The 11,583-nt window shown below is 35.1% G+C and overlaps 1 protein-coding gene across 2 annotated transcripts in view; it reads right to left on the reverse strand.

Moving 5' to 3' along the window:
- The window catches only part of ATP6V1A (ATPase H+ transporting V1 subunit A), a 54,172-nt gene extending 42,604 nt beyond the window's left edge, over nt 1–11,568 (reverse strand). Inside the window, exons 1-2 of one of the 2 annotated variants that reach the window (XM_037525522.2) lie at nt 11,297–11,568; nt 5,520–5,692 (exon numbers count right to left, since the gene is read on the reverse strand). The gene's annotated coding sequence lies outside the window, so the exon portion shown is untranslated. The remainder of the gene's footprint in view (nt 1–5,519; nt 5,693–11,296) is intronic. The other variant, XM_037525524.2, reaches the window with a different exon arrangement.
- Nucleotides 11,569–11,583: the final 15 nt, after the last annotated feature.

The following is an 11,583-nucleotide window of genomic DNA, read 5'->3' on the forward strand; positions in this document are numbered from 1 at the left end:
AATGTGGTTGCTTTACCAAAACAAACAAAACACAAAAATGGTATTTCAAGCATCCAAACTGGACAAATATAAGCAATGTATGTATTTGAAGTGGATGTATGAATGTACCGACCTCCAAGAGTCAGCATCGATTGTGTTGCAGTGAAAATGCTATTTCTTTTATATTAAGAGGATGTTTATATATTTAAACGGGTCTTTCATATCACTTATCTAGAAGAGAAGATTCACAAACTGCAAAGGCATAGTAGGCCCAATGTTTAAAAAGTGTGACCATAAATAGGTTTATCTCCAAGTCAGAAATTCATGAAATCTCTGCAATAAAAATATGACCTAAGGCATAAAACGAGAACAAAAGAATACTGCCTAATACAAGTGGGAAAAAAATCACAACATGGATTTAAAGATAGGACTTTAGTCAAAAGTTCACAGATATTTTCAATTGAGAGCACAAGATATCCTCACTTTTAATGGTTTGCCTGGTATTTTATGATTAACAACAAGGGTTTATTTAACTAAATTGGCTATGGGTACAGGAGAAGGACTTAATCACAGATGGAGGATTTCAATAGTATAATTTGCTAAGGAATTAACTTCCAATTCCCTGGCATGTGCTTAACATTGTTCCTTTATAGCACTTGCCCCTAGTATAATAAAAATCTGTGAACGAGTTGTTCAGTGTTAAGACTGCAAATGCCAGGAAAACAGAGAGGACTTCTGTGTGTTCACTGAATACTCATGTTACATAGTAAAACACCTTGACACACTGTAGGCAATTATTATATAGTGCTCAGTGACAGTACAGGCAAAGGTGTGGGAAACAGGTAACTCTCATTCACTAAGTGAAAACTGATATACCCCCTTTAAAGTTCACTGAATACTCATTTTGGCCTAATATCCAGGGCCAAGATTTAAAAAAAATCAAGATTTATGTGAGGCTAAATATAGAATGTTCTTCTGATAGTAAATAAAAATTCATGACAGGGCCTTCCCGGTGGCGCAGTGGTTGAGTGCTGGGTTGCGAAGCTGCCTGCAACCTCTGCAGCACCGGTTCGATCCCCGGCCACTGGGTGAGGGTTCCACATGGCATGCAGACCTCTCCTGCCGCTCGCTACTTCCATCAGCAGTGTACTTCGTCAGTCTGCCTGCTCTGCTCTCCCCTCTGGCACTGGTGAATTCTCTCACCCTCCCGTGCTTCTGACTGTACCCAGTGCTTGTATAAATAAATAAATAAATCTTAAAAAAAAAAAAAAAAAAACTCATGACAGAAGTTTAAAATGTTATACTTTCAGGTTTCTGTGAAATGTTATGAATAGTAGAATACTAAATAATTCTACAAAGGATAAAATATTATCTTTATTATTTTACCTGGTGTTATTATTTTAAAATGTATAAACATTTATTAGGTTAAAAAAGTTGTACAACCACACAAGTAAATAGACAATTGATTTATGACAAGAGTGCAAAAGCAATTAAGTGGACTAAAGAATAGTTTTTTAATAAGTGATTACAGAAAAGTAGATATATAAATGAAAAAACAAAAAAGGTACTTCAGCACCTCCCTGTTGGCTTAGGGGTTAAGTCTCAATACTACCACCATGATAGACCACCAAGGGGGCCCGAGTTCTATCACCAGCCAGGAAGCTAACCCACATATGGTGCAGCACCCCGCTCCTGCTCCCCCACTGCTCCCCTCAACAGTGTATTTCAGTAACTCCACCTGCTCTGTCCCTGCTCTGTGGTGAATCCTCTCACCCTCTGCATCTCTGGCCAACTCTCCAATTCTTCTATGGAAAAATAAATGAAAATCTTTAAAAAAAAAAAAAAAGGTATTTCAATTCATACCTTGCACCATATGAAAAATAAAATAAAAATGAATGGCAGACCTAAATGTAAAACCTAAAACTATAAAGCTTTCTTCGTGATGTTGGATTAGGTAGATTTATTATGTATAATAATGAAAGCACAGCCCATAAAAAAGCAAATTGATAAAACTTTTCAGAAAAAAGACAGCAGACTGGGAGAAAATATTTGCAAAGCATAAATCTGATAAAGGAATTATATCTTGAATATATAAAGAAAACCCAAAATTCAATGACAACAGCATAACTAAAATGATGGGCAAAGGATTTGAACATAAACTCACCAAAGCAAACATACAAATGGCAAGAAACTCATTAAAAAATGCTTAATAGCATTAGGGAAATTCATATTAAAACCATAGTGAAGGTGGCCTCCCTGATGGTCTAAGGGTTAAGTCTCAGTGGTATCACCACTATGGCCTGAGTTCATCACACCAGGGAGCTAACTCACACATGGCACAGCAGACCTCTCCTGTCTGGTCCACTGCTCCCATTAGCAGTGTGTTTCAGCCTGTTCTGCTCCCCACTCTGTCTCTGGTGAGTCCTCTCACCCCCACACCTCGGGCCTACACCTCAGTTCTTCTATACAATAATAAAGAAAAGTAAATAAATAAAACCATAGTGAAATACCACTCTGCACCTATAAGAATTAATCAAATTTTAAAATACTGATCACAGGAAGTGTTGGGGAGGATATTCAACTACAATTCTCATATATTACTGGTAGGATGTAAAACTGATACAACCACTTTGGAATATGATTTGGCAGATTCTTAAATAGTTAAACATACCAGCCAGTCATTCTACTCCTTGGGACTTATCCATGAGAAATGAAGGTGTATGTCCAAATACAGACTTTTATATAGATGCTCATAGCAGTTTTATTCATAATAACAGGAGAAAAAATGGAAATACAACCCAAATACTCATTAGTAAGTTCTGGGTAAACAAATTGTGGTATATCCATATAATAGAAAAGCAAATGAATTAAAAATTTAAAATTATTAAAAATAAATGAATCATTGAAACATATAACAATCTACAAGAATCTAAAAGTAATTATGCTAAGTAAAAGGCAGACTGAAAAGAAAACAGTTCCATTTATATAAAATTCCAGAAAATGCAAACTAACCTAGTCACAGAAAAACAGATCAGTGTTTGCTTGGTAACGGGCAGAGGAGAAGCACGGAAGATTCATGAAGAAGCACATGGAAACATCTTTTAATATGTTCACTATTGATTATAGTGAAGGTTTCTAGGGTATCTATACATTCATCAAAACATCAGACTGAATGTTTCAACTATCTGCAAGTATGTCAATTTTATCTCAATAAAACTATTTTTTCAAAGGACAAAATATTGGTAACACAACTACTCTAAGGGCATAATGCTTACACAGACCACATCATATTCACTTCTGTTTTACTTGTTAGCTAAAAGTTACTAGGCTACGTGGCCTATGAGGCTGGTAAAGGAAACTTAAACTAGGAGCATCGCAGAATTGAAAACAACCAAACAGGTTTTTGTCTGTTTGTTTAGAATGAATTCATATGGCTCCAGATAAGGCTGTGTGGGCACTCTCTTGTCAAGTTCAACAAACCCTAGGAATTTCCAGTCTCCTAGCAGATCAGGAGTATAGAAGCCAGCTATGCCTCTAAAGAACTTACCCATTTATATTTTTATAACATGGCTTGATGCCAGTAACTTGGGCTGGGATTTAAGAAAATCCTAATTCAATCCACAGAAGAGTTTTGTCTTTCAAGATTCCAACTAAGCACTAATATTCTGGATGTCAAAGTTGCTATGGTTCAGTGATTCATTTGGAAGGTAGAAAAAGGGAGAGTTATTGTCTGTTGTTCTATACTGCTCTAATTTGAGGAAGAACTAGTCTACACTAAATAATGTAGAGCCTACCTCTCTCCCTATTTTTTAAGTACTTCCTTCACTCTCTTATCCAACAGCATCTTGGGTGAGGATGAGATCATATTAAAACACACACACCCCCCACACACTAAACAATAGCAGGCACTATAAGCAGATTCTATATTTTAAGTGTCTGCTTTGGATCATATTCAAAAATGTGATATCTGTCAGACTGTTTTAAGAATTAATCATAAGAGGTATTTTTTTCCTTCCTTGAAACAAATGAAATAGAGGACACAGAACATAATTTAAAGCAACTTGCGAATTTTGCAACTCATCTGAATAAAGCCCCTTACTGTCTAAATCTGTATTACCTAACACTAGTACTTACAACTTACTGAAAGTTCATTTTGCAAATGAAAAGGTATAGCTATTCCAACATTTTCTAGCTATTATATTCTCACTGCTTATATTGTCAATCTCCTTCCCTATTCATAGGAAATTCTTTATGTAATTATTTTGGTACATAAAATCAGCAACTCTCAGTTAATGACAATTGCACCACTTTACCCTAATATACATTCAAACATCAACTGACAGAATTTCAATGTATAAATCACACAGAGAATATACTAAGTTCTAACTGGAAAGCTTACCAGAGAGAGAATATACCAAGTTCTATCTGGAAAGCTTACCAAGGAATTCAAATGTTAGGCCTTAATTATACTGATGTTGTTACACTGATTAGATATGTGGTAACCTATTGCTATCACATGATGGTAAGTCACACATAATTCAGGAATGCTACAAATGCTCAGTTATTCAGCTTCCCAAAGGTTCAAATTAGAGGGCACATTTCTGTCAAATACTGACGAAAAACATGAACTTCAGTGGCCCTCTGTATTAGAGAATTTGGCAATACCCACCAAAATTAAAAATGTACATATCCTTTGCATAGCTCTTCCATTTTTATGAATATATTTTATGTGTACAAAATGTTCTATTTTCAAAATATTTATTACAGCACTATTTCTTATAGAAAAGATTGGACTGTCCATAAGTAAAACTACCAAACTTGTGGTAGTGTAAGAGACTGCATACTCAAAGGTATTAAGATAGTGATCACTGGTTAAGAAATTACCTGGGTTCAAATCCCCAGTCCTATTTCTTAGGAGCTGAATGCCTAATTTGCCTCATTTGTTGCAAGGGGATGAAAGCAATATCTATTTTACAAGGTTGTTATCAGGTTTCTGTGAGTTAAGACATCTAAAGTATTAAGAAAAGCCTAGAGTAGAAATAAACACTCAAGAAATGTTACATATGGCTATGATGGTACATTAGTACAACAGAATACTAAATTTTATATAATTTATGTATGTATAATAATAAATTATACATGTATAAATATACACACACACATATAGATGAGATAGCTTTAACTGTATCAATGGGTAAAGGCCTCCAATATAACAATGCTAGGTGAAAAAATGTAGAATTCAAAATAATAAGAAGAGATGCTACCTCTGTGAACAAATACATGGGAAAAAAGAATAGAGATTGAAAGGGGGAAACACACTCACACATATGAATATATACTTTTTACTGTACTTGTACATGTGCTGTCTATGTAACTTACTTAAAAATATTTTTTAATGATTCAATGAGTGCTAAAACAAGAAATAAAAATCCAAGTTAATTGTATGATCCCTCACTGAATCATTACGTATACTATATATACCCAGCAGAGTATGTTCATTGCAAAAATAAAAACACGTAACATAGAAAAGTAAAAATCACCTGAAATGCCCATCCAACCACTCTGAGATAACCACTAAACATGGTGATTCTTTCTGCAATTCATCTTAAACAGACATGCGCAAACATGTAGTCTTCCATGCAAGTTACTGTGGATATCCTGCCTTTTATCTTTCTGTTTCTTCTTTCACACTTCTTTCTTCCAATGTTGACAACTATGTAAGCACATATAAAACTCAGGATGATTTTCAATTGTTGTATGATAATTGGATCTCATATATCTGTTTCTCAAAAATTTTGCTGTTCTCACCAAAGATACATGAAGGAAATGTTTTCAGGATCTCTTTGGAAATCTTCTTAACTCATCAGTATAGATTTAACTCCCACTTTTTAATGACTTCAAAAACATACCATCACCTGACACAGGAGCCAAATTTATATAACAATACCCCTATTGACAGGCACTCCCTTTGTTCCCAGGTTTTTGCTACTATAAACACTGCAGCAATCAATGTTCACATAAACACTTGCTTACTCACCCGTGTTTTTATTTCTAAGAAAAAGATTCCATACAGTGGAATATGAATAGATACCCTCGACTAAAAACCCTATAAGAATTCATATCCCCACTAGCATCTTATGAGAACATAGCCCTGCTAATAGTAAGCTTACCACTTAATTTTTGCTAGTCAGCAAAAAATATTTGCATGTTTGGATTTCTTGAAGTTTTAATTAGATGTTTTACCTATGTTTCTATTGTGTGGAGCTTTAAAAAATATAATGTTTTTAATAAATGTTAACTCTATTTGTTATACATATTGCAAACATTTTTAAAAGACTGTCTTTTGTCCTTTATTTTTGACTTTGAAAAATTCTTTATTTCTATGCAATCTCAGATGCCTGGGTTTTTTTGGGGTTTTTTTTTAAAGGTTTTTAGTTTTCCTATCTCAGTTTAAAAAGTCATCACTACATCTAGATAGTATGCCTAAAGAAAATTTATAAGATAATATTTTAAATGTTTTGTTTACATTTAAGCTTTTCATTCATATGCAATTGGTTTTTGTTTATGCTGAAAGTATTGGATAAATTTTATTTTTCTAAAAACAGACAAGTTGTGTCAAAAGTTATGCATATATATCTCTTTCCCCCCATTGGATTAAAATATTACTTTGTCATATATTAAATTCCTTTATAAATTGGGATTTTCTCCTGCTTTTAAAAATTTTGCTGCGCTTATATAAGTCGTAAAATATATCTGCACCTATAAAACTTAGTAACTTATTCAGTTATCTGGATAAGTCAAAATATTTTCAGATAGCATTAAGATTCAAACCTGAAAATTTTGTTGTATGAGGCAGTCATAATAGTGATACAAAGAAAGCAACAAAAATCTTATGTTAAATTTGAATATACCTGTGAAATAGCATAAATTTTTACAAAATGATTAATCAACGTCGTAAAATTTATTAAATAGCTAACAATGAACAAATAAAGGAGTTCACATAAGCTATTAGATAATTTTATTCACAGAGTGACTAATTTTAAAGGTAGTTTTAATAGCTTCAGGTAAAAACAAAGATCCTATCACTATAAAGATACACATTTATTCAACTCTTTCTAAATATACCTAACATATATATGCATACACATTATATATATATTAAACTTATATATACAAATACTTATATGAGCCAGTCTCTTTATTTCACAATAAGAAAAAAGGGAAATAGTAAAACAAGGTCTCTACAGGAAGAAATTAAGTGGAAAACATTCTCACTGACCACAATTCATTTTACTATATTCATTTACTTGAATTAAAAGGAAATATTCAATAATCTCCTAAAAAAATCTTTCCTTAGAACAAATGAGTAATAATCTTTTTCAGGACTAAGGTGAAACACAAACTCATGATAGCTATACTTCAACTACTGTTTAATTTACTAATATTTTCCAATATCAAACTATTTTCCAATATCAAACTAATCTCGGTGAGTCATCAAGAGGAAAATTTTATTCTAGTTTATGTGTCCATTGTATTCTTTACATTCCAATTTCTAGAGGATTAAAAAATATAAAAACATTTAAAAGGTAAAAATTTTAAGCATAAGCATAAACTCAAAAGTCTCTAGATCTGCACAATTTTAATAAATATCTATAATTCACTTTTAGGACAAAAAATTAGAAATGAAAGATCTTATATTAATTCTAAATATTACTGATCATGAGCTTGGGAAAATCCTTATACAGTAAATACTAGGTCACTGCTGTTGCTAAAAGAACATATTATGTGCTGATATCGCTCAGTTTCTATTAAAAAAATTAGTTTAGAATCTTTGCTGGAAGAACACTTTTCTTGTTCTTCTATTTTTTTGTGTAGTCTCATTTCAAATTCTATTCTTTTCTGCATACCCTAAACCTGCTGCTCAGTTTTATGGAATGCCTACATCTCCTTTAGAAATTTAGTATATAAACTCAAACTAAATATCAATAAAATGAAAAAAGAAGCTTACAAAGTATGTACTAGACATGTATCCTCTGCATTTATGAATAGTACATATGTGATATATTTAAACATGAGGAAACCTAATCTTAGATTAATTAAACTCTCCAAGGTGATACAGCTAGTAAGTTGTAGAAGTTGAACCCAGATCTATATGATAAGCTATTCTCCTAAAGGCTGCACTTTATTGCTCGACATTTACATACCATTAGTTTAAAAAATATTTTCACACAGATTATTTAGGGTTTATCTCACTTGAATTCACAACAACCTTGAGACAAATTCTAAGCCTTCACCCCCAACTTTACTTACAAGATCATATATCTAATGTGGTAGAGATTTAATGAGGATCCTTTGACTTTTAGTCCAGTGTTGCATCACACTGTAGCTTTTACAATCATTTTTTTCATTAAGTGTAACTCACAACTATTTCCTTCTCTTTCCTATATTGTTGATAACCACACTTATCAGCAAATACATATTTTGGGAAAATAAGTTGGTTACTGCATTAATGACGCTCACCTATAGTTTATTCTATTGACCTGATTTGAATGGTTATTATTACTGATTTATATTTCAAAACTAGTAAATACCTAGTGAACTGTAGAAGGAGTCACATTCTATGAGAGCTTTAAAATAGTTTAATCTCTTTGTCTAACTGTCAAACACTTATTTAACAAATAATTTACTGAGTATCTATCAGGTACTTTAGAATCCTAGTGATACAACAAAAGAGAAGAGACACTGTCCTTGAACTCCTAGGAGCTTGATAGTTCACCAAGGAACAGGCCAGCAAATAGCAATAAAAAACAACATGCTGGAAGTAAAAATAGAGGAACAGAAAATATTCTGTAATAGTCCTAGAACAGAATGGCTAGTTGTGCCCATAGGGGAAGAACTCATTCTTGGTGGTGCCATAAAGGCAGTGAAGTATAAGAAAGACCTTACAGTCAGCCCACAGGAGTTGTCAGGGGTCCTACCATAAAAAACCCTTGTGTGTCATTTATACTGGATTACATTAATGAATGATAAAATTTCTACATGTAATACTCAAAAACTAGTAACTAGTCTCAGAAATGGCTTCCAAGCTTCAAATCCTCTCTCTGTGTGTGTGTGTGTGTGTATGAGAGAGAGAGAGAGAGAGAGAGAGAGGGAGAGGGGGAGAGAGAGAGAATTCTATGTCAAAGCTCTTTCTCACATTCAACTTGTGTAGCAATTTAGCCACTAATTCCTGCTGCTAATCTTCCCAGATTTCTTCTGTGGTCTGTTATTGCTTTCATAAGTTCCCTAAAATTGGGAGAACTGCAAACTAAAACTGCAGACTCATTCAACCATTTTTATATTGACATTTCCCCCTCTAATAATTAATGCTTTTAGTTGGCTTTCTCTTTCTCACGTTGGTCTTACCCAGATAGGACTGGTTTGGACTTCCAAGGCCCTTAAAGAATGTCACATTATTTGGTGGAATGTCACCTGGGCAATGAAGCAACACTGCTATGTTTTTCTCTTCCCTGGAGATCAGGAAATCTTACTCTGGAGCAAATTAATGGAGAAAACTATAATATATCAAGCATGGCCACAAAAACTTACCAATAAATTAGTACTATTGTGCAATATAGAGCATAAGTACAAAATGCTGAAACTGTAGATCCACAATGGTGATCTTCTCTATTACTTAGGGAAAGCAAGAAAGATCTTTAAAGGATACATTTTCTAGCAAAGAACATTAATAAGCTAGTTTTGAATTTAGCTTTAAAATGTCTTATAAAATTGCTCTTCTGGAATTTCAACTGTTTGCTCCTCTTGACAAAAAAGTTTATTGTAGAGAATATGGGAAGATACAGAAAAACAAAAATAAATTAGTAACATTTGCCATTCAAAGACAACGATTCCATCCACTTCATTTTTCAACAGTTTTTTAATAGGTTCTTCAATCACATTGGATAGAAAACTAAGATTTAACTGAGAATATTTTTCAGGTTGAGAAAAAGCGTAACTTAGAATTTTAAAAATCAAATCTGCAGTTTCTGTTAGGCTTTTCAATTTAAAAGAAGCAAGGAATTTTCCGAGTTTGCAATATAAATAAAAGAGTTTAACCCCAAACTGAAAACATTCCTCCATAAAGCACATTGTTTGGGATCAAAACATTGGTTACTACATTATATATGCAACAGGAGCACACTAGGTTGAACAAATACCTAAGCAAAATAATTTCTGTATTTTCACAAAATACTATTCATCAAAATCTGAAGAGGTCATTTCGAGTTTTACAAATGGGGAAAGCTAAGGAGGGCTACAACTGCTCCTTAATGTAAATTTACCACTGGTCAAGGAACTGATTGGGAGTGGCAATTAAGTAGGATTTTAGGGAGACATGGCAAGAGAGGCTGTCAGAGACAGAAAATATGGTCAACAGTATCTTCTTGAACCTCCTTACCTTTAAATTTACGATCAAAATACATCTGCTTGTATTTCCAGCCCAATTAGTTTCTGAAGGATTATGTCCCTTTCAGGGAAACCTAGTCACTTTTCTATAAGCTACTCTGGGTTCCCTGCTGATCACGACACGCAACACCATTTTTCAACGCCTCCCCATTCAATTTAGACTGTCGCATTACCAACACCTACTGTTTTAAAGCTAGTATATCTTCAGTTTAACTGTCCTCTACCTTTCTGGACCATAAAATCAGAGAAGAGAAAGGAAAAGGCCTTTTACCATTACAGTCCCATTTCAAAACATGAGAACACCTATAGAACGCCTCCCGCAGGGATGTCAGATACTCAATACTGAGAGCACATTCGGAAGCAAGCTTTACAGTGACTCCGCAATGAGGGCCACATCAGTGGCATTCCCTCCCAAGCCTGTCTCACCGGAGACGCCTCTGCCTTCAGGGTTTTTCCTACCTCCCCGGCCCCAGGCTGAAGGTGGAGGGCCTCTGCCACAGAAAGGGCTTTGGGGAATGGGACTTAAGAGACTACGAGGGAACCCCAAGGAGTGGTTGAAGTAATGCCCACTACCCAAAACCCCAAAGACTCCGAATAAGGAACTACAATGGCTGCATTCCTCCCCAACCCCGAAAAAAATGGAAATCTCTTTCCCTAGGTCGGCTGGTGTGTGGGGGGGAGTGGGGTGGGGGGACCAAGGTAGGGAGGCAGGGGTGAGGCGAACTGGAGGAATGAAATGAACTCCTGTCGGTGCAATATGACAGTGGGGAGGAACCCCCGGACAGCGGAGGCCGCCGTTCACATTCCCGCTTGTCTTCCTCCTTCCACCCCTTCTCCTAGCCCCACCAATGGCCAGTTACCGGTCGCCGCTCACCTGCCGGGGCGCGAGGTGCAGAAACTGTAGCGATCACAGACCCAGAGGCTCTGTCACTGCGGGAGGGGAAGTCTTCAGCTGCAGAGGGGGGCGGGCCTAGACACTCACGTGACCACAAGCCCCGCCCCACCGACCCCAGCCCGGCGCGCCGCATCTCGGGGGTCTATGTTTTTGCAGATCATTTGAATATTAATTTTCTTGCGATTAAAAAAAAACCCACACATTTTTACAATGATTATATTGTGAAGTGCATTGCAGAAGGCGTGGGTGGCCCGGGTTAAAGTGCA

Source organism: Talpa occidentalis, unplaced genomic scaffold, assembly GCF_014898055.3.
Source record: "Talpa occidentalis isolate TD23 unplaced genomic scaffold, MPIMG_talOcc4v2.1 talOcc4.4, whole genome shotgun sequence".
NCBI classification, from domain to species: domain Eukaryota; kingdom Metazoa; phylum Chordata; class Mammalia; order Eulipotyphla; family Talpidae; genus Talpa; species Talpa occidentalis.